The sequence below is a fragment of the Ascaphus truei genome, chromosome 4, assembly GCF_040206685.1.
Source record: "Ascaphus truei isolate aAscTru1 chromosome 4, aAscTru1.hap1, whole genome shotgun sequence".
NCBI lineage: Eukaryota > Metazoa > Chordata > Amphibia > Anura > Ascaphidae > Ascaphus > Ascaphus truei.
In genome coordinates, this window is record NC_134486.1 from 343,839,435 (window position 1) to 343,861,802 (window position 22,368).

Sequence of the window (22,368 nt, forward strand, 5' to 3'; positions counted from 1 at the left end):
ACTGGTACTTGTCCAATTAACAAAAAAAAAAAATGTAAATCTGCTACATTTAACCCATTAAACATGGCACGGTCCTCCTAAGCAGGACTGCCACCTTAAACATCCTACCATATGCCAACTATACTGGTGTTAACCTCGCTGTTTTAATTATACATCAGAGATATTCAACAACTTCTTGGAAAGATATGAGGCATACAGAAAAGTGTCCTGCTAGAAAGGGTTCCTGCTACCTGGTAACTTAGCAAAGTTAGAACCACCATGCTCATGTTAAACAAGGAATACAGCAAATGTGGTTTTAAATATTCAGCTCAAATTTGGATTCCCATTAAAATGGGAAATATGCACCAATTAGGGGTCCTAGCAAAGCAGATGCTCCGCAATGTGCTTAACATCCATGGTAAGAACAGTACAAACAACATGCTTTTGGATCCCTCTGGGCAGTTTATGAGAATAAAACAGTGACCCGTGTGTCTCTGATTTTGATATTCACGTTGCTGCTCTAATGAGGTTAATCTCACTTGAAGAAAGGACCCAGAGGTGATGGCCCTCTTTGAATCAGGAAACCCTGGTTCGAGGCCCAGTTCAACCCTCTTGTGACCTTACGGCGTCATCGGATTTTTCCTGTCTAGCATGTGCAAAAAAAAGTACAGTACATACAGTATTAGCACTAAACGAAAATAAATTATTTTTGATTGTCACACGGGAGTCGTGGAAATGAATTGTCGGGGTTAGGCTTCACTGAAGCTGCAACTTGTGGTTGAAAATGTAAACTTTTTTCTTAGCAGTGTGCTTGGTACTTTAACCTTTGTTTTCTGCTGAACAATAATGTGCTATTGGTCAAAAATAACAAAGGTATTACAGTACATACTGTACATTTTGGAGTTTCTAAAAGATTTCCAGATACTTTATTTGGCTTCTAAGTAACAACGAACATTAACTATATTCCTAGAACACAATCTCTTTACTTTGATTAATTTTGACTAAAATATTAGGTTATGTATTATAAGGTACATTTCATATAGATTTAAAAGAACCTATAGAACTTTACACGTAGTCACATACCCATACATTTTGGCAATTGCACATTTAAACACTGAGAACTATAAATGCCAATTCATGTTTGCTGATTGTTGCATCTGTTTCCATTTTTGTTGTACCAATTTGCTTCAAGACTTCATTTTATGCCATTATTTTTATTGCAACCTATTGCATCTTAGACTCTCCTCACGTTACAGTTGGAACTATAGGTCAAGTGGAATTAAGCTGAAGGACTAGCTTAGTGGTAAAATGCTTCCTTTGAAAGGGACTGAACCTAGTTTGAATCCAAGAACTAGTTCCCCTTGTGACCTTGGACAAGTCACCTTTGTCTCCCTGTGCCTCACTTCTAAACTAGACTGTAAGCTCTTTGGGGGAAGGAAGGCAATGTGCCTGCAAAATTCCATGTAGTGTTGCATACCCATGCAATATAAAATAAATATTGTATAATTACTAAAGTCACTTGTATGTATGAATGTCTTTATTTATATAGTGCTTCACAGTAGTAATATATACGTGACAATCATATAAATAATATACATAACACAAAGGGGAGAAGGGCTTCAGACATAAAAGTAACATTTAGGAAAAGGAGTCCCTGCTCCAAAGAGCTTGCAGTCTAATTTGTTAACAAATTTCACTTAACTGTAAAGTGAATTACACTTAGTACTTTATAATGCAGAGCGCTAGTAGCTGTCTTGGGAAGACACAAAAGGGTTGTACCAAGTGTGTGTATGTATATATGTAAACAGCGAACATTATCTTATAAGGGTTCCATGTAAAAATGAATTTCAGGCAAAAGGTGACACAGTGTGCTCATTTGCATGTCATTTCCCAGAATCCCTTGCTGCAGTGGAAGCACTGTATGCTAGGTGGTAATGGTGAAAGGCAGGGTTGCAGACCTATCTAATACACGTGAATGTGCTCACAAGTGATCTTTTTATTTGCTATACAGTGGAGGTTTCTTGTTGCCTTTTTCACCCACTATACTATATATATATATATATATATAGTCACATCATTTTGAACAATCACCTTTTAGTGAATGGGGGATATTTATTAAACTGTGATAGTGTCGATCTGGGCACTGTAGCATCGTAAGTCCCATTAAAGTCATTGCGTTTCAATGTTATAGAGCCTCGACCTGCACTACCGCAGTTTAATGAATAATTTCCAGCAGGTGAGCAATTTGATTAGTGGTTCCTGGGGCAATAGGATGAATTAAACAATGCACATACCACCAAGTTCGGAGTTAAGTAATTACACCACCTTCTCTGCAAAAAGTTCGAAAAACCATCGAAAATTTTGATCAAACATTTGTCGTCAAAAGTGCTAGCAAAATGGCCCAAATTATCCAAAATTCACTATTTTGCTTTTGTGCCTTTTTAAGCAGTGAAGTAGCAGTCCCGCACAACAATGTATTTAAAAAATGTTTTAACGTTTGATCGAATTTCAAAACCAAAAGTAATTGATATGAATCCAGATGCAATGCCCACTGACTTCGTGCTAAGCAAACTTGTTGCAAACTTCTGGATTGCACCAAATTGTCTTGCAGAATCAAAAATGATGACATTCTCAAACTTTGGCGATGTGTGCGAAAAATGGCCACATCTCTAGAACTTAATCAATGTCATCAATAAGGCAGGAACAAGCAGGAGTAATACAAAATAAGTGTGTGTTGAGGTATGCTTTTTGGGGTACTTGATACAGAGCTTGTAGGGACTTTAATTTGAAGCAATAAGGCCATATTCTATTAGGCAATCGTGACTGTTCTTCATAGAGGTTGTTAGAAATGAGCCTTTAATATGACAAAACACTCCGATGTCTGAAAACAAATCTGCATTTGTGAACACTTTGTGGGTTTGAAGGATGCAAAGCTACAGTACATACTGCATACAAAGTAGCATCATACTTGGATCAGGGTTTCAGGTCAGCCTAATAAAATGTACCAGTCATCTTTTGTTTTTCTTCTAAAATGCCAGAGTATTCATCTGTTGAAACTTTTATGGCCTTCAAGTTTGCTGATCATAATCAGTAAGTATTGCAACGTTGCAATCAAACGAAATATATCAATACCTGAAACATATTTCTGATAAACACGTAAAATATGTTCAAAGAATTGTAGATTAGCAGTGTTTACACAACCTGCCATAGAAACGATAAGAAAAAGTAGGAGTCGTGAAATGAAAAAAACGAAGCAATGATTTGCAGTACTAGATTATGGTATGACGACTATCCAGTCTCCTCAACTTATTCAGCGCCCAAAACAGTCAATGTTGTTGCAAGGGCATATGGGACGTGGCAGGTGTGATTTACAATATCCTCTCTGCATATCTCTTGTGAGTGTTGTTGAATGAAAGAGAAACATTATGCTTGCACCGTTTGTGATAACAGCATCCACTTTCACAATCCGTGTTAAAATCCCTCTCAGAAGTTCCAGCCTTATCACTTGTACTTTAGGCCACAAGTAATATTAAAAGCAGCTAATGGCTACTTTAGACTGCCTCCCAACAACTTGCTTTTTCATGTAGCAAAAACATGCAGAAACCAGATGGTAAGAAAGAGGGCAAGCCTCTGGGAAGCAGCCAATTTAAATGTGACCCACAGGGGAAAAGAAATTCACAGGCCCCCTGACAACAAAGTGATTGTGACGATGTGATGTCATTATTATTCAAGGTTAAATGTCTCAAACCCTAAAGGGAATGACTACATGCAAGACATCTGTATTAGAAATCACCTTTACGCTATTGAATTACAGATTTAGGTGGCCACACACCTTTTTTCAAACATTCGTCTATTTGGGATGTCACGTTTTTTACGTATTACTGCTGTGAAACGCTATGTACATGGATGGTGCTATATAAAGATATACATCGGGGGTGGGCAACTCCACTCCAAGTTCAACCAACAGGTCAGGTTTTTAGGATATCCCTGCTTCAGCACAGGTGGCTCAGTCTTTGACACCAACTTTTGGATTGCATGTCAAATTTTCAGTTTTTGACTGATTTTTTTCAGTCTTTGACTGAGCCACCTGTGCTGAAGCAGGGATATCCTAAAAACGTGACCTGTTGGTTGCCCTTGAGGACTGGAGTTGCCCCCCTGATATATACATACTGTACATACATACATACTGCACTGTAGTTAACAAAAAAAAGTCAAGGAAACCGAGGCAGGCATTCCTTCAGAAATAGCCTCCATATAATCTCCACTAACATTCCAGCGCTGCATGTTTTCACTGAAGGGGTCAAAAGGATTTTGTGTGTTAGGCTTAGTGGTGGGAAATGGCAATCATTATAAAATGCTGCATGGAAAAAGGTACGGTCAAACAATTGTTTCACAAGTGTCACACAGAATCCAGTCGTATACACTTACATACACTAGGCATGTATTCAGAGACGTTTAAGCGTCTTGTTCTTGTTAAACCAGCAAGGCTCAGTATGTGTGCTACAAGAAGAATGGTTTCAAATGCACGAAACCCCTGCCTTACCTTCTCCGTTAGGAGCCCCCCTCCTTACCTCGCGTGGCGTCAAATGATACCGCGGGGTCGTGTCAGCTCACGTGACCCTGCAGCGTTATTTGACGTTACCAGGGCAACCGTGACATCACATGAGCCCGCGGCGTCATTTGACACTGTGTTGCCATGGTCAAGCGTGCTGATGCCGTTAAGTAGAGGTTGCAGAGGCCTCGCGCAGTCCCACAGCATTTAATTCAAATGCCTGGGGGTGGGAGCGTGGGACCTCTGCAACCGCCCGGGCCCCCCCAAAAAAATCTCCCGCCTCCCCCCCCCCAGGGAGTCGCACGCCTCAGTTTGCGCATTGCTGCACTAAATGACAAGTTGCTACACTCTGTTCCTTAACTCCTTTACAGCAATGCATTGCAAACACTATTGGTGTTTGATGCTGCGGTCTCACTTATCAAGAAGTATTGCCATCGCAATTAGGTGACAGCACTCATTCATACAATACCTGTGCTACAATTTTCGTTTAAGAACTAAGGCTGCACTTATAGTAGTGGTGACGGAGCGTCAAAACAAATAAATTGTCGCCGGCGCTTATAGTGGACGCGACGGAGCGACAGCGCTACCAAAATTCTGGTAGCCAGTGGAATTTCATTTTTGGAGAGACGGTTTCCACATGTGACTAGCTATAAGCCAATCAGGGAGCTCCTCCGCCCGTCTGCCTTCCTCCTTGCTGACATCACTGGCCTTGCAGTCAGCGATGTCTCCAGAATCTGAAACACAACTTTCGCAACGGCAACGTCATCGGTCGCGTCGCCGGCTGTATAAGCGCAGCCTAAAGGTTTTGTTAACCCTCAGTGCGCATTGAGAGCAGGGGAGGGCAGGTACTGGAGTGCTCCGACTAGCTCTGCCATCAGCTCTGCCTCCTGCTCTCAGCTGCACTACTCACGCAGCAGCACGGTGCTTACTGAACTGTCAATCACTGATGCGCAGACGCCAGGAGGGGAAATTAGGCACATTTTCCCATCACCGATGTGCATTTTTTTCCCCAACAGTGCAGTACACATGGAGACACGTGTAAGATCTACTGCACGCTATAATTTCATATTGGTCCATTAAAATGTGTCACACCTGCAATGTTGAATATACTACATACTGTACATTATCACACAATATATTACATAATGTATTTGATGGGTTCTCACTACTGATTAAGGAAAAATATGCTGTAGTAACACAGGTACTTTTTTTTTTTAAAGACAATACCAGGTATCTGTAAAAGACCCACAGTAGTTTACTTCAATATAACAATATTTACCCAAAAAAGAAAATACTGTAGTTAAAAGTAGGTGAAAATGCTCCTATAAATCAGCACAGCAGGTTTCTGCCATTTGTAGTAAAACCATTGAATATTGGGATCATCACTTGAATTGGCCAAAAGAGAGAAATCAGTTTTATTATATTTCCATATTGAAGCAATCACCAATACAAATGACTGCAACTCCACCTATGTATTAAAATGTTTTGATTAAAAGGGCAGTAAATAAACTACTGTAATAGAGATGGATGTTTAGTACATTTGTTTTACACTTTATAATAGAGGTGTTTTTAGGACTTATGCAAACTAAGCAATTGCAGAGGACGCCAAGAAACCGAGTCTCCCCGTGCATTCTGAGGTACTTAAATCAAAATCATTCATTTGAAATGCAATTGGTATTTGATGCAGAACCCTAATACTGTATCTCATTAATGATGGCCTCCTGCACTGCGGCGTTGTGATGTAATTAGGACGTTAAAGATCACTTTCTGTTTAAACATTTGGGTAGCCACATAGTAACGTCTCATGGTTATAAATATGGAGCACAAACAAACAGCACCAGAATTATCAAGGAAAAATTACCTATAGGATGCAGTGGGATTTTTTGTGTGTCAGTTTTGCAGCCAGGAGACTGATACATAACCCACTTATGGGCTAATTGAATACTGCTGACAAATGGGAGCATTCGATCTGCATTTACAGGGCTTAATGAATAAACCCCCTGTGTAATTCAATATACTCTAAAGTGGCTGATTGCACCAGATTGAATTGGATTTTCCACAATCCGCCGCTTTGGAGTATATTGGATTACTCATCCAGAGAATATGCGTCCATGGCATGAGCTTTCGGTGCTTAAACGGCACCCAGAATGCTAGCACTGCCACTACCCTTTAACTTAAGTGCCAGTCACCTAAAATGCTTTAATTCCTTTCAGATTTTTAGAACAGTGTTTTTCAACAGGGGTTCCGATGACCCCATGGCTTCTCCAAAGTACAGAAGAATTTACAATGCATCTGATCTCAGACGTGCTATTAGAGAGGGTTGGGATTCCTTACAATGCATCTGATCTCAGATGCGCTATTAGAGTGGGTTGGCGTTCCTTACAATGCATCTGATCTCAGACGTGCTATTAGAGAGGGTTGGGATTCCTTACAATGCATCTGATCTCAGATGCGCTATTAGAGTGGGTTGGCGTTCCTTACAATGCATCTGATCTCAGACGCGCTATTAGAGAGGGTTGGGATTCCTTACAATGCATCTGATCTCAGACGCGCTATTAGAGAGGGGTTGTGTTCTGCAGAATTTCACAATATAAATGATAGTGTTCCTTAACCAAAAAAAGGTTGAAAACCACTGCTGTAGATATGAACTCCTTTGGCACCAGATTGATGTGAAATGTCTGGCCCCCTCCTGCACTGTTGGTGTTAAACCCCCCTAGTCCTGGAAGTCATTGCAATGTGCTACTTCCTTACCACATTTCTTATGTTCAAGCCGTCATGTAGTACTGGCCACCCACTGCATTGCTTGATATTTTATGGTGGGAATGCGCACACATAATCCGTTTTCCCAATAAACCCATTCACACTGTAGCAACACCCAATCCAACCACTCACGCCTATTATGTTTGTTGGTGGTCGGGAGCATTGTGTCCTTATGAGCTCAGAAAGTGTCAAATGAAAAAAATGACTTCAGACATTTGATCTTTGACTCTATTGCGTTTTTTTTTCTCTTCAACTGAGGTCAAATATTTGTTCAATGCAAATAAATCTAACAGGACTGTTCTCAGTGTACCTTTCCTCAGCTACAACTTTCCGCTTAACATCTATTGCTGCAAAAAAAAAGCCTTGTTATCTGTGGTACAATTGTGTATTTCATGTGAATTAACAGATTGGATTTGACACCATTACTTAAAATGAAGCTCACTGAAGAGAAAGACATACGATATTTATTGTCAGACAAAATCTGTAACCAATTTGAGCACTTCACAGGAGTAAATATTCAACTCCGCCCAACTATGTTACCGTGCGTCGTAAAACAAACAGAAAAACGCACCAATGAAAAGAAGTTACAAATTGCAGTCTTTTTTGTCTTTACAAATTTATTTGATTTGCTTCTTCCATCTTATCAAACTCATCCTGTAAACTTGTGTGCAAAAATATGAATGTCAAATATTAATATATTAATGTAAAATATTAATGTCTAACATTTCCACTGTGGTTAATTTCCTGTTGTATAACTCATCACTGACACTGCAATTTTGTGATTGCGGCTGGATTATCTCCATAGTTAGGTACATACGAGCAGTATCCTTTATATATGCCATGGTATTTCTTGTGCTGTTCAGAGTTAGGCTTTCAGATTTATTATATTGCAAAACAAATGGTAGATAAATGCTACATGGCTGCATCTTGTTCTTTATTGCCACTTCAGCACATGTTAATACATTGGATCCACTCTCTGTGTGCCCGATTAATGTCCACTACACATCACAAGGACTGGATCACTGGTGGCCCTTGTGACATCTAGTGGATGTCAACACCTTTTTGCCCGATTTCTAGGGCAGATAACGGTCAGTGCTCTCCATAAGCTGTAAAAATGTTTTGAGTGGAAGAGGGGGCTCTTCCTATTCGTGTCATTGGGGGACACATCATGGCCATGGGATCATTGTGTAGCAATCATATGCTAATGACACACAGGCCTGTGGCATTCTGGGAAAACAAGTGTCAATCCAGACGTCATCCTAACTCCTTAAAGCTGTGTAAATCTTGACATCTGCAGTCTTGTGTTCATGGACTTACAGGGCACAAATAGGTGGTCATGTTTCAATTTGCTCACTTTCAGACTTATGAACAAAAAAAAAGTCAACATATCGCCAGTGGTAGAAGTGACTTGAAGGGGGTTATTCATTAAACCGTGACAGTTCCCGACTTCAATGGGAGTGTGTCCCGATCAGTTTAATGAATAGCTCCAAAAAATGACTGTAAGAATGTGTCTAAATTGGAGACATTGTAAACCTGGTTAATAGAAGTCTTAACCTTAAAGCTGCAGTTCAGTCAATATCCTGCATGTGTGTTTTTTTTTTTAATAAATCAGTTCTGTAGTAAGAAAAAATACTTTTAGCATTTTCTGTTTTAAAAACAACAACTTTTAAGGACCAATTTTCTTGTATTCTATTTTAACAGCCATTTGCTAAGGCACTGCCCCTTCATGTCCTGTCACAAGCCCTGGCACACCCCTTTGTCAGCCCTGCCCTCCCTCTAGCACATGTCAGTGCAGTAGTGCTCATGAATATTCATGAGCTTCCACTGACTGACAAGCAGAATATCAACAAATCCCAGCTTTTAATATGTCACCAAATTTCGACCTATCAATACATGGAGAACGAATTGACCTGCAGCTATACAGTTCTTTAGGTAATTAGAGATTGCACACATAAAACTATTGAAGTAAAAAAAATAAATGTAAAAAAAAAAAAAAAGACTGAACTGCAGCTTTAACCAGATAATAGAAAGGCTTTCTAAAATAAATCCTGTACTATCACAGCACATTTCATTAATCAGCTTGTACAACAAAAGAACTGTTACTGTACTTTTCTGTTATCATTGTGGTAACAAACTGCGGTGTGACAAAATAATGCATTGTGACATGTAGGCTACACTCCTGGATAAAATAATATAACACTACAATATTTATATCTTCTGTATGTAACGGTATTTCTGGCCCGGCCTGACCCACCCAATCTCACATTGGCCCCTGTGGTCTAACCGGACCCCATTACAGTGTGGATATGTCATATGGTGCACCTGCTGGCTACAGGACTCCTGAGTCTCCCGCATGATGGTGTGTGGGGAGGACCCGTCAGACAGGCAGCTGAGGTAGTGTGCTGAGTCTCACCTAGTTCCAGTGCAGCGCCTCCACCTCACCAGGGTCCCTGCGTCCGCATGGGGATGATCCTGGCGAGGAACTCCTCCGTGGTGCTCCTCTCTGTACACTCATTCTTGATAGATACACGAGAGGGTTTCTGGCTGAACTCATCTTTATTGATACGGCAGGGCAACTGCCCTCCACAAGGAGTATCTTCAGCCGCTCATCTCGCCAGTGCTCCCTTTAATTAGGTATGTCACCTAGATCAGGGATTCACTATTCCCGCAGGAATCACTGTCCTGTGCCAGGTCCCTGGACACAGCCTCCCATGGAGTTATTACAACATAACTGACTCAACTCTTTCAGCAACTCAGGACTCCTCCTCTCAGCAGAACTTGAACTAGACAGCAACTAGAACTCCTCCCAGACTTGAACTAACTTTAGAACACAGTGCTGTGCCTTATGTAAGCTTCTGAGGCTGACACATCTCTGACATCACTAACCATGGAGTCAGAGCATGTGACCAGTCCCAGCCATACACAGAGCACCCCACCAGGGTGTGAGGGGAAACCTCCATAATTACTGCTGGCATGCCCACACTTACCAGGCCTTACTGCCAGCAGGAGAGATGACTGTAGGCATTTTACATGACCGCTACATTCTCCCCCTGGTGAATCCCATCGTCCTCGCTGGGACCTAAATTTGTATACCTCTTTCCAGGAAGCACTGTAACGGAAAACATAATTAACATCACACAAGATTTCCTCATAATACAGTACACATGAATACAGTCATCCGCCAAGCCCGCCCCGACCAGCAGCCACGAACCCGCGTAATGTCTCAGTACCCCCTTAATAATAGTGATCTGGGTCAGGTTTCCTCACTTCCCGGTTACCCATATCCAGGACCGTCACATAATAATGCCTAGGTGATCCTCTCTCTGGCACATAGGTCACCCTATGTTTGTGAACGTTTCTCCCTATGCTCCACACTCGCATCAGGGTGTCTATCCTTTCTTCCGCCTTCTTACCTACAATGTCACTCCCCCTATTGGCTAAATACAGCTCTATAGTTTCTCGGAGCCACGTTTCCCTATTGTCCTCAATTTCATCCATCAGGGGCTCCGGAACATAAGGATACTCCAACCCATGGGATTTTTTATATTTGACTATTATAGCCCTCTCCGCCCTACTGACCCTGGTCAAATCAGCATTACCTGCCCTCCCAGGTAACACCCATGATAGGGGCTCATCATGATCTACTGGATCTGACAGTGTGTCGGGACCCATGGGCGCTATGTCTCTACGCTCCAGCTGGAACCACCTATCCTGTAATTCCCTGTCCCTCTGCTCGGGTGTAAACTCTCCCTCTTTCCACCAGAAATCTACCACGTCCTCCCGCCGGATGAGGAACCGAGTACGGTCCATCCACGCGGAGTACCCTTCAAATAACGGGGCCCACCACCGGGTCTCCTTAAATGGATTGGGTCCTGGTTCCCTGTCGTCATCAAACGAAAATACCCCTGACGACCTTGTGGATCGCGAGTTGGACCACCTCGAAGAGCCCGGGGCCTTTACCACTGGTTGGGGTGCTGTGTCCGCCACCCTCAATTCTCCCCCTCCCCGTGAATCGCCTTCCGTAGCTCCACTGAGCTGCCTTTCCCCAGTCCGTCCTTCCTCCCCCCCCAAAGGTATGTCCACAAGTTCCAAGCTGGGCGGTGAACCCGATGACCGTGTGATAGGGGTAGGGACATTAGCTAGGGCATGGGGTTGGGTATAGGGGCATGGGACGGGACCCCACGGGGTTACGACCCGCTCCTGGCTGTCCGTAGACTGGTCCAAGGATGATGTCTCACCCTCCTCAGTCCTGAGATCGTCTCTCCATTTTCTGGGCAATACGAGCGGTCGGGGATCTTCCCCCAATCGCCGAAGCGTCGCTGCTTCCCCTTCCTGGGTTCCGCCGTCGCCACCGGGAGTGACGTCCTCACCGGAACCGGAAGCGTCGCCATCTCGCGTTGGACCCCCATGCGGGATCTCTTCTTCCACGACGACATCCGGTTGCTCCGCCGTCGCCACCGGAAGTGATGCCGTTCCTCCACGTGCGCGTTGGGCCTGGCGCGGCCCTTCCAGCGCTTCGCCGTCTGTTGTGACCAGGTAAGAGATAGGGCTTTTTGGCTTACCCGTCCGCAGGGGTGTAGGCGTCTCTCTCCCATCTCCTCCAGGTCCTGGGATGGCGGGACTCCGTCGGTCGGATCGCCGATCTGCGGGGGACGTCCGATCACTCACCCCAAGGGGCGTCGTTCTTCCCGTCTGTCTTTTCCGCTCCGTTTTTGCTACCGCCAGCTCACGAAGGTCCTCATCAGAGTAGTCCCCTCGCCCCGACCTAGGGGTCGCGGGGCGGGGTGAAAGTCTCTTTGCCCCTGTCGCGGGGTTTAATCCAGCCGCCTCAATGGCCAGTGACCCAGCCGACTTGACCGGCTCCAGTCCCCTGTCTCCGGGACTCGCGCGGTTGATCCACAGCGCGCCCGGGGACTCAGCAGAGCGCCGTGTCACATCCACCGGGGGGTCAGCAGGCTGTATTGGGACGAATGTGGGCATAGGCCACAGATACAAAGTCCCGCAATGAGGGCAACGTGCCATCGTATTCACAGTACCTCCGGGCAGCCCGCATTGTAGGCAGAGCCCGACCACCGTCTCAGTATTGGCCACCCTCACCACCAGCACCCCGCCGGGCACTGAGTAGGGCTGGGTGGAGACCATAGTGCCCACAGTGGAGGAGCAGGCCATTCTTTGTACAGGAGTCACTTCCTGTACAGGTCTCTCCTTCTCTGTGGTTCCTCGCAACTGACTGGTGGAAGTTGCTGGATCCGCCACTCCCTGCTTCGGCTCCTCCCTTCTCTGACAGAGTTGGAACCCGCCCCCAGGGGTTGCAATAATGGGCGGGTCCCACAGGGGAATATCATGCCCCTTAATTAAGGCCGCACCTCTCTCAGTCCTGGTGGGCGCGGTCTGCGTTTTCGCGCCAATTTCCTCCCCAGAGCTGGAGTCCTTTCCCGCGGCTAGTTCCCGCCTTCTCCTTGCAGCAGCTTTTTGCACAAGGTACCTTTGCTTGCAAATCACCTCCACGGCCGGAACTACTTTTTGTAGTGGCGCCGTCTGGATATCAGTCCCTGGGCCCAGTGGGTGCATCCCCACAGGCCATAATTGAAAGTCACTCCCCCTGGTAGAAATCAGGGGAGGGTCCCATAAACTCAACGGTTGACTCAGCACAGGGGCTGAATTAGTCACTGTCCATCCCGGCGCAGCCATAGCTTTCGCGCCATGCCCCCCATCAGGGCGGGGCTCTGCTGTTCGCGCCATTCCCGGCCAGCTCTGTGCAAGTCCTGCAGCAGCCATTTTTTTTGTAACTGTCCCATGCGGTTTCCCTAGCAAGCGGGAACCGCCATTTTGGTTGGCTTTTAAGCCCAAAAAGTCAGTCTGTTTGCTCTCCTCACGGGGTTCTCCCCCAATTATGACAATTTCCTCACACTCTTCAAGGGTGGCCCCTCGCTGTCCCATACAGGATAAAAACGGGGCAGCCATAGCCTTCGCTCCGCTCCAGAGCAAACTCGTTAAGGACAATTCAGCGACAGTCTGCTCTTCAGTGGGTTGCACGCCACGGGTGCCCTCCCCATCAGCCTCTGTCCGCCATTTTACGTTCTCCGCGCCACGCGGATCCTCCACTCTCTCATAACAGTTGTCGTACATGAGGCTCCACTCTGCGGGGCAGCCACCACACCGGTACAATAAAGATTAGCTCAGATGCACCACCACATGTGTACCTTATCTAGGTGTGACCCAGTGTTGCACTACCTCAGGCTAGGCTCACTCTCTCAGTGTCTGCTGTGACTCCTTCCTCCCAGTCTGTGCTCCCTACGGTGAGTGTCTGGAATGGCTAGGTACTCTGGCTGGCTCTGCCATGCAGTACTTGGGGCGTCTACCTGTCTTGGTCAGCCTAGCGCAGACCCTCTCCAGGACTCCTGACCAAGTTAACAGGCTGTCCCTTCTGGCATCCTACCAACTAGCACTGCCTCAAGGTGACTCGGTCAGCTATAGCCCGCTCCAGACCCCTCACTCCCTTCAGGCCCCTAGGTTGTCCCTGCGAACTGACAATATCCCGTCAGCCCCCTGACCCCCCTAGGTCCGTCCCTACTCAGCACAAAGTGGCAGCAGACACTCTCCCTGTTTCCCAGTGACCTAGCTAAAGCCTGTCCTGTTGACGGATCTGATCTCAGCAGCTCGCCTCCAAATGTAACGGTATTTCTGGCCCGGCCTGACCCACCCAATCTCACATTGGCCCCTGTGGTCTAACCGGACCCCATTACAGTGTGGATATGTCATATGGTGCACCTGCTGGCTACAGGACTCCTGAGTCTCCCGCATGATGGTGTGTGGGGAGGACCCGTCAGACAGGCAGCTGAGGTAGTGTGCTGAGTCTCACCTAGTTCCAGTGCAGCGCCTCCACCTCACCAGGGTCCCTGCGTCCGCATGGGGATGATCCTGGCGAGGAACTCCTCCGTGGTGCTCCTCTCTGTACACTCATTCTTGATAGATACACGAGAGGGTTTCTGGCTGAACTCATCTTTATTGATACGGCAGGGCAACTGCCCTCCACAAGGAGTATTTTCAGCCGCTCATCTCGCCAGTGCTCCCTTTAATTAGGTATGTCACCTAGATCAGGGATTCACTATTCCCGCAGGAATCACTGTCCTGTGCCAGGTCCCTGGACACAGCCTCCCATGGAGTTATTACAACATAACTGACTCAACTCTTTCAGCAACTCAGGACTCCTCCTCTCAGCAGAACTTGAACTAGACAGCAACTAGAACTCCTCCCAGACTTGAACTAACTTTAGAACACAGTGCTGTGCCTTATGTAAGCTTCTGAGGCTGACACATCTCTGACATCACTAACCATGGAGTCAGAGCATGTGACCAGTCCCAGCCATACACAGAGCACCCCACCAGGGTGTGAGGGGAAACCTCCATAATTACTGCTGGCATGCCCACACTTACCAGGCCTTACTGCCAGCAGGAGAGATGACTGTAGGCATTTTACATGACCGCTACATGTACAAAGTAGTATAGCATTTATTTCTTAGGTTATTAGGAAAACGATAACATATAGCAGGCTCCTTATATACTAAAGAGTTAACCTGAATTCTGAAGTTCATTTTCAGGGCCAATAATTGTGCTTAATAAAAAATAAAAAAATTAAAAAAAATTAAAAGTGTTGCATGGCTGAGTGCTTTTACTTAATTGCTAAAAAGATTTTCCACCAGAAACAGTGTGTGCGAATTCTACAGCGGCTTTTCTGGCGGGCGCATAAAAAAAACAGAAAAAACATCCTGTATGGCTCATCAAGCACGTATGAACAAGACGGATACCATTCAGAGCATCACATAATTGCTTAGGATGCTGTGAGAAGGAATGCTAAGTCTGCTCGAATTAGTAGCAGATAAGAGGCAAATGCTTTTTTTCAGCCCTGAAAAGCTGGAGTTGACATCCTTAGGATATGAGACGTCAAAATAGATCTCTTCTAAGTGTAAGCATAACAGATCAACACGTAAGTGATTGTTTTCACGGCACAGAAACCCTTCTGTGTGTCTGCTTTACAGCTACAATATATGCCTGAGTTAGTGGTATTTTGGATGTTATTCGATTTGGAAATATTAACCCTCTAGCTCCAAAAAGTACCTGCAACACAATGTGCTCCATGTATAACGTGTCACTAAATGCAATTTTGTTGTAAAAGTGTGGCACAGAATACCAAATGTATGAGCGTTGGTGCAGCAATGTATAAAACCAATGCCGTGTTTTGTACTGCAACTTTCTTTTCAATAATAATTTAAAAAAAAACACACTAAAGGTGGTTTGGAGGTTGTCTGTTCCGCACATTTGCAAATATGTATGAAAAAACTTGCAAGCATATGCCACTTTTTAAAAAATGTGTAATATATATTATCAGCTACGGCACACCTGTGAGCACGTGACAAGGGTTAATACACAGCTCGCAAACTGACCCACTTTTCACCTTCGCAAAGCTCTTTCAAATTAACATCTCCTCCCCTCAATCCGTCCCCATGTAGCAGGGGTAGGCAACCTGCGGCTCTTTCTGGACCTACATGTGGCTCTCTTCGGTCCGCAGGTTGCCACTCCCAACTGCTGCCTCTCTCCCTCACTGTCCTGCCTGTGGCCACAGGGGGGGGGGGGGGGAGAGGCGCTTCCGCCAGGCACCTCCCCAGCTGCTGGCCTGCCTCCTAAACTGTTCCACGAAGTGTATACAGTTACCTCTGTAGCTTATCATAGCCATAACGTAGGATCTTCTTACAATTACTTACGGTAACACTTGGTGTTCATTATCTCTGTGGCTGACTGATGCCAGTATATTCCTTAGCACAGTTCATTATCACAGCCCTCTCAACTGAGATAAGTGATCACTTGTAATTTCACCGTGTGCCTGTATGGTCAATCTGTACAGTATACCTGGGGTACTTATACACTTGTTTTGTTTCTTTATTGATGCTTATTGTCAGTATAGTACCCTTTCAGTAATTCCATCTACTCAGGCACATATCATCAATATAGTTATACGTGTGATCATTCACCTTCTCTTCTTATACCTCTACTGTCCTAGAGACACCATTTTCAAGGGCAATCTGCATATCAGACCCCTAGAGATTGATTTAATACCACTCAATTTTCTCATTTTATTTCTGGATCCAGAGCACCATATGTACTCACCATAGGATTCAAGCGTTTGTCCTTTGTCTATGATTTTAATCCCCAGTATTTTAATATCTATGATCATTAAAGATTAATTTTATCTTGACACATCAATCATTCAGAATAGGGACTACGAGTGCTGGGTTTCTTTCTCTCCTTGTTTTGTCTGTATTTAAATTACCCAACAGCACCTCTCCCTACTATTGCAACCGTTTATTTACTAAAAATCTGTAGAGGGTACCCCTATTATATTTTAGATCTCTTAAAGTTAAGCTCTAATGAAGGTCCGATAAGGTCTGTTAAATTTGTACTCTACTGACATACAGTGCACTATAAGGCTAACATGTCTTTGATCAGTATGTTACGTGTCCATTAATGACACTTAATGGGCACACTGCCCTTGGTTAAAGTGTGAAGCTTAAATTACCCATATGAGTATACAGTACCTTGAATGTGTGTGTTAATGTCATTTGCAATTGCATATACTGTAGGTTCCCGAACTTGTCAACTGCAAAGGTATCTTTCTTTACATCACCATGTCACTGGCAAGTTCTAACAAAGTGTTTCTGTGTGTGATGGCTGTTCTTAGGGGCTGAGTGCATTCCAGCTCTATCTGCACATGCCTTGAGAATAACCCAGTGCACAGCTGTCCACCACCATAGTCACATAGCATCATTAATCTCATTTAGTTTATTTTAACAGTTTAAGGGCCAGAAGCATGACATGGGGAAAACACAATCAAAATACATGGTGCCATTTGCATTATGTGTAGACACCATTTCCCCCCAATTTGTCTGCTTATTGGTTTTGAATAAAGTTGTACGAAATATTTCCATTGATCCACAAAAATCATAAATCCAAAAATGTTACCATGTGAAATCCTTACTGGGATACAATTGGCAAAATATAAATGATATATAAAGATAAATACTATGTTTCGCTCTGCCCTTTGAGTGAAATTAGAAAAATGGGCAATGATTGTGCAATGCCCAAAGCTGCGGCCAGGGTGATGTTAAGCGGGCACGCACTCTCGCTCGCACTCAGCGCGATCAAACACATTGCTACAATGTGTTTGTGCAGCGTGCACATGCACGTGTCTGTGAGCGCACGGCGCTCAGCTGCTTGGCGAGAAATCAATTTGATTTGCGGTTCGCTGGCTCGTCTCTTGAGTGGTTCGCCCAATGAGGGCGAACCAGCTCCATGACGTTATGGCTGCGCCCCCGACACACCCCCCTACGCACGCAACTGGTAGGACACAAATACCCCCAAGCAGAATGAGCGCTGAGCTCGAGCGCCACAGCGCTTTCATTCACCCTGGCCGCAGCCTAAATCTCAGATGGTTATTCTTTATCAAACTCCAATCTCTCCGTAATGTAAGAAGACCTTTTTCAACATTTCAGTTTAACAAAAAAAGAGAAGGTGCAAACTTTTAGGAGTGAGAGGTGTGAAACATAACCAAACATGAATAAAAGTTGCCTTTTCTAGTAGTAAACGTTAAAATCAACATGTCCAATGAAATCCTTCCTGTCAAGTATTATGGTTCACTTAATATGTCAGCCGTACCTTCGACCAACCATTATTTCAACTTTTGCTCCAGGTCATTCTGTCACTACAACTGGAGTGGGTAAAACGAAGGATACTGGGGAACTCATCCATGAATATGGCATGCAAATAATATGATGACAAAATGCAGATAGGGGATGATCAGTTCAGGGCACGGACATACTGTAGGGCTCTATGTAGCAACGCCAACATTTAAGAGCAAAGTCGGTTTTGTTTGAATTGCAACACACGCCGAAATATACCACTTACAGGCGGTGTCTATGTAATAATCTTATTTGCAACAGTATGTCTGCATTCCTCAGTAAGGACACACTTCAGGCGCAAGTGGGAGGAGCTAGGGGCAGAGTTACATTTGCAAGTTGGCGCAGGCCTACAGTATGTATTAAGAAATGTGCAGCTTTCATTACATTTATGATGGTCATCTGCATTGGACTTCTCTATCACTTTTTTATTATTATTATGAGTAGAAATAATCAATAAATATGTTTAATTTCGGACAAATATATATATATATTTTTAAAGCAACTGCATCAGCGCAGATCACTTTCTTGATACATAGACCCCCTTGTCTGTAATAACCGTAATTACACTTGAACAAAAAAGAAAAATTGGGGAAAAAAAAAGTCTCATAGGGAAAAGAACTGCAAAGGGACTGAAGAAATATCACATTGAAGGACATACAGTAGCAGTCTTCCCTCCACTCAAAGCTATCTAATGTATTATAGGAATGGCAGAGACAGCAGCGACGTTTCAGGGTACCCGAAGAAAGGTCCGTGTTAGGACCTGAAACGTCGCTGCCGTCTCGGGCGTTCCTAGAATACATTAGACACCTTTTGCAAGAAAAAGTGTAAGTAGTGTTCTAGTTGAATGCAGGGAAGACCCTTTGATGTGAGATTTCTTCAGTAATTACACTTGCCCATAATATCCGTCTTACATTAGTCATGTCAGAGACCAGCAAGACTTTATAATTGAGTACAGCTTTGACCTCCGAAGCTGCAACGGGCTAACATACAGTACATTTAATTTTGCAGTTCGTTCACATTGAGCGCAGGACAGTATCCTTTTTCACGTTCACATTGTAGAGTGTGTGTGAGTGTGTGAGTGTGTGAGTGTGTGAGTAAACTATTAAATAACACTGCAACCTGATTTTTCTCTCTCACTGGAATAGAGGGAAAAGGAAATATGTTTTTTCCCTTCTGCCAATGCCTCTGACCATAGCGTAAACAGTGTATGTAGCAGTGAGCAGCAGCATTGGCTTTATCTACGGAACTCCCTTGGCTTTACAACCTTTGATAGATGTGGTGTAATAAATCTTCCTTATGATCTATAAATGGATGGACTCTGCTTTCCCACATTTGTTAAGATCATCGACATGTATAGGTCTGTGCAACGGAAATACAACCCATCATAAATCATGCTCATTTCCCCCCAGGCACACTTTTGTAGAGGTCGTCAGTGAAATGTAGTTATGTGCCCAGATCTATTATACAATCAAATTATTTAAATTTTTAGGCACCTACGTGCTCAAAAACTTGGCTGTTGGCTCATTCTCAACATTTCTTTAGCGGAACGGTCATCTAAACCAGGAGTGAGCAAAGTGGGGGGCGGGCGATTTTCCAGGGGGGGCGCGGTGGCTACAGAGGTCCTGCGCTCTCCCCCAGGGCATTTAAATGAAATGCCGGGGGACTGCGCAAGGCCTCTGCAGATTCTACCTGGTCTTCGAATGACGCCGTGGGGTCACGTGACGTCGCGTTGCCAAGGCAACATGACGTCACATGACCTGCTGCGTCATTTGATGCCGGAGCCGAGCAGGAGGGGGTCGAGCCGGGAGGTGAGCAGATAGGGGGACGCAGGATCAAAACTTTGTGCACCCCTGTTCTAAACTATTGTTTAGATCAGGGGTGGCCAACCCCAGTCCTCAAGGGCCACCAACAGGTCAGGTTATCCCTGCTTCAGCACAGGTGGCGCAATCATGACTGAGCCATCTGCATTGAAGCAGGGATATCCTGAAAACCTGACCTGTTGGTGCTATGAGGACTGGAGTTGGACACCCATGATCAAGATCTACTGCAAGGTCATAATAAAATGCATAAATGAATGATCAAATTCTATAGCCCGTGCAATCCAATAGGTGACTATGGAAACCACACAACGTTTACCTTGATGAAAAATAAATGTATTCTAAAATTATGACTGGGAAATATTAAATCTTCACGTCAGTCCAGTTATATTAGGAAGTGATGGGTATGGTGGGGAAAGAATGAAAAAAATTAAAATGCATTATACGTTTCAAATACAAAGTTGAGTTATCTACAAATGCACAAATTCATCCTGCAGCAATAAATATCCTTGGGTAACATTGCAATTCTCTAGATCAAAAGTACTTAATACTGGTTCTACATTATCCATCCGCAGGCATATATAATATGCAGTGGGCCTGCTAACAAGATTACAGTTATATCAAAATAAGTGGCTTCTATTTTACTTATTACCAAAAAAAATAATGTTGCCCATAAGACATTGCGTTGAGTACGAGGGTATTTTATCAAAAAAAGAAAAGCAGTAGCACTCCATTATCAGCACGTTCAACATGCACAATATTCTCCTCGTGGTCTATTCCAGGGGGATATGGATATCTCTGCTTCAGCACAGGTGGCTCAATGCGAGGTTGACGGAGCCTCTGATTGAGCCGCCTGTGCTGAAGCAGGGATATCCTTAAAACCGGACCGGTTGGGGGTCTTTAGGACTGGAGTTGAGCCCCCTTGGCCTATTTAATATACCGTCAACCAATCCGCTCCATACACTGGAAGATTTCAGTCTCGGTAAAAAGAATGAAGATTAAATCTTCCCAAGTAAGAGGAAGCATGTTTCACAGCATATTAAATAGGGGCCTGTGTCTGAGGGCCAGTTAGGGGCGGAGATAAGGGGCAAAATAATGCACAACTCAAATTCAGGATTACATATATTTGCAGGACAAACTTTCAAAAAGGATTTCAAATACTTTTGAGAACTGTGTTAAAACTAGTTAAACGGTGCATAAGAAAATCATCCAAGTATATCAAGAACAGTGTGTTTGGTCCAGCGTGGCATCTTTACGCTAAAGCGATTGCGCAAGCATTACCATGGTTTGGAATAGCGCTCGCGGTAAATATTGTGGAAAGAACACGGCAGTGTTAACGCATCATGTTACCGGGAGCAATCACGCCGGCTACATCTGTATTAGTGAATCTACTTTTGGGATCTTTCGTCCCAAAACGTGATTAAATGATAAGTTCGGTTGGAAAATCATAGAGAAACAATATGTACACTGGTCAAAAATAATAATTTACACTATCAATAAAATACACAACACATACCTAGTGAAGATAAATATACAAAATGACTTTGGCCTTTCACATGGGACAACGTTAGAAATGGAATGCTGTAAATCCCATTGAAAATTGCAGGGAAGACAGTATCTGTTTTACTGAAATGTTGGTATGTACAGTAGGTGGTTACATAATGCAAAGGATTGGTAATTGAAAGGTCCTTTAAAATCTTTGTTTTGTTCTTGTAAGGTTCTTCTGTCGACTTTTCCATACAATTGCACTGTATAACAAATGCCACTGTACATTATGCATTTGAAGATTTGGCAACCTGAAGAACATCAATACACAACCCTATTGCTGCTGCGAAACAGGCCTACAACAAATATGGCATTGAAGGCGTTAATGGGCTTCTATATTATGCCTACAAATGGTAGAACTTGAGCCGATACCATTTTCTGTCTGTCTTTCTCCTGGTGGTGATGCCAAGAAGACATACAGATACGTAACCAGTCTTCGCTTGATGTCAGTACTGGCACAACACCACTCAGCAGAGCAAGCAAAGAGACCTTCGAGCAGATTTCTCAAGCATTCCCATCTCCATTCTCAAGGGCTGGGCTTGAGAAACAACAGGAATCTCTAGAGACTTCCTGCCCTGAGCTTCAACAAGGGCAATAAAGCAGCTATGCAGTAAACTGAGACACAACTAGCCTGAATACATGTACTTATGCCAAAAAGTGAATAGATTTCTAACTTGACTTGTCCTCAAGGCAGCTATAATATATGTTTTTTTTTGTTCAAATGGTGTATATTTGATCACATTCTTTGTACTGTAGGATCCAATACACTTTATTGACCGGACAAGAAAAGAATATATGCGTTCTTCTGCATAATATAGAGAGACTATGTGACATATCGTCTTTCAAATTAATGCACAGGGACACAATTTTCTTCATGCTCCAACATCACCAACTACATTTATAGAAAGTTAGTAGATTGTAGGAGGAGCGCGTTACTTCCAGGTCTTGGCAACCGAGCATTGAGTGATATTCAAGATATGGGT

General features: G+C 44.0%; 2 protein-coding genes across 3 annotated transcripts in view; one reads left to right on the forward strand and one right to left on the reverse strand.

The window, feature by feature from the left end:
- The window catches only part of MCPH1 (microcephalin 1), a 321,427-nt gene that overhangs the window by 112,172 nt on the left and 186,887 nt on the right, over positions 1–22,368 (reverse strand). The window lies entirely within an intron of this gene.
- ANGPT2 (angiopoietin 2) overlaps positions 1–22,368 on the forward strand; it is a 58,292-nt gene that overhangs the window by 1,323 nt on the left and 34,601 nt on the right. The window lies entirely within an intron of this gene.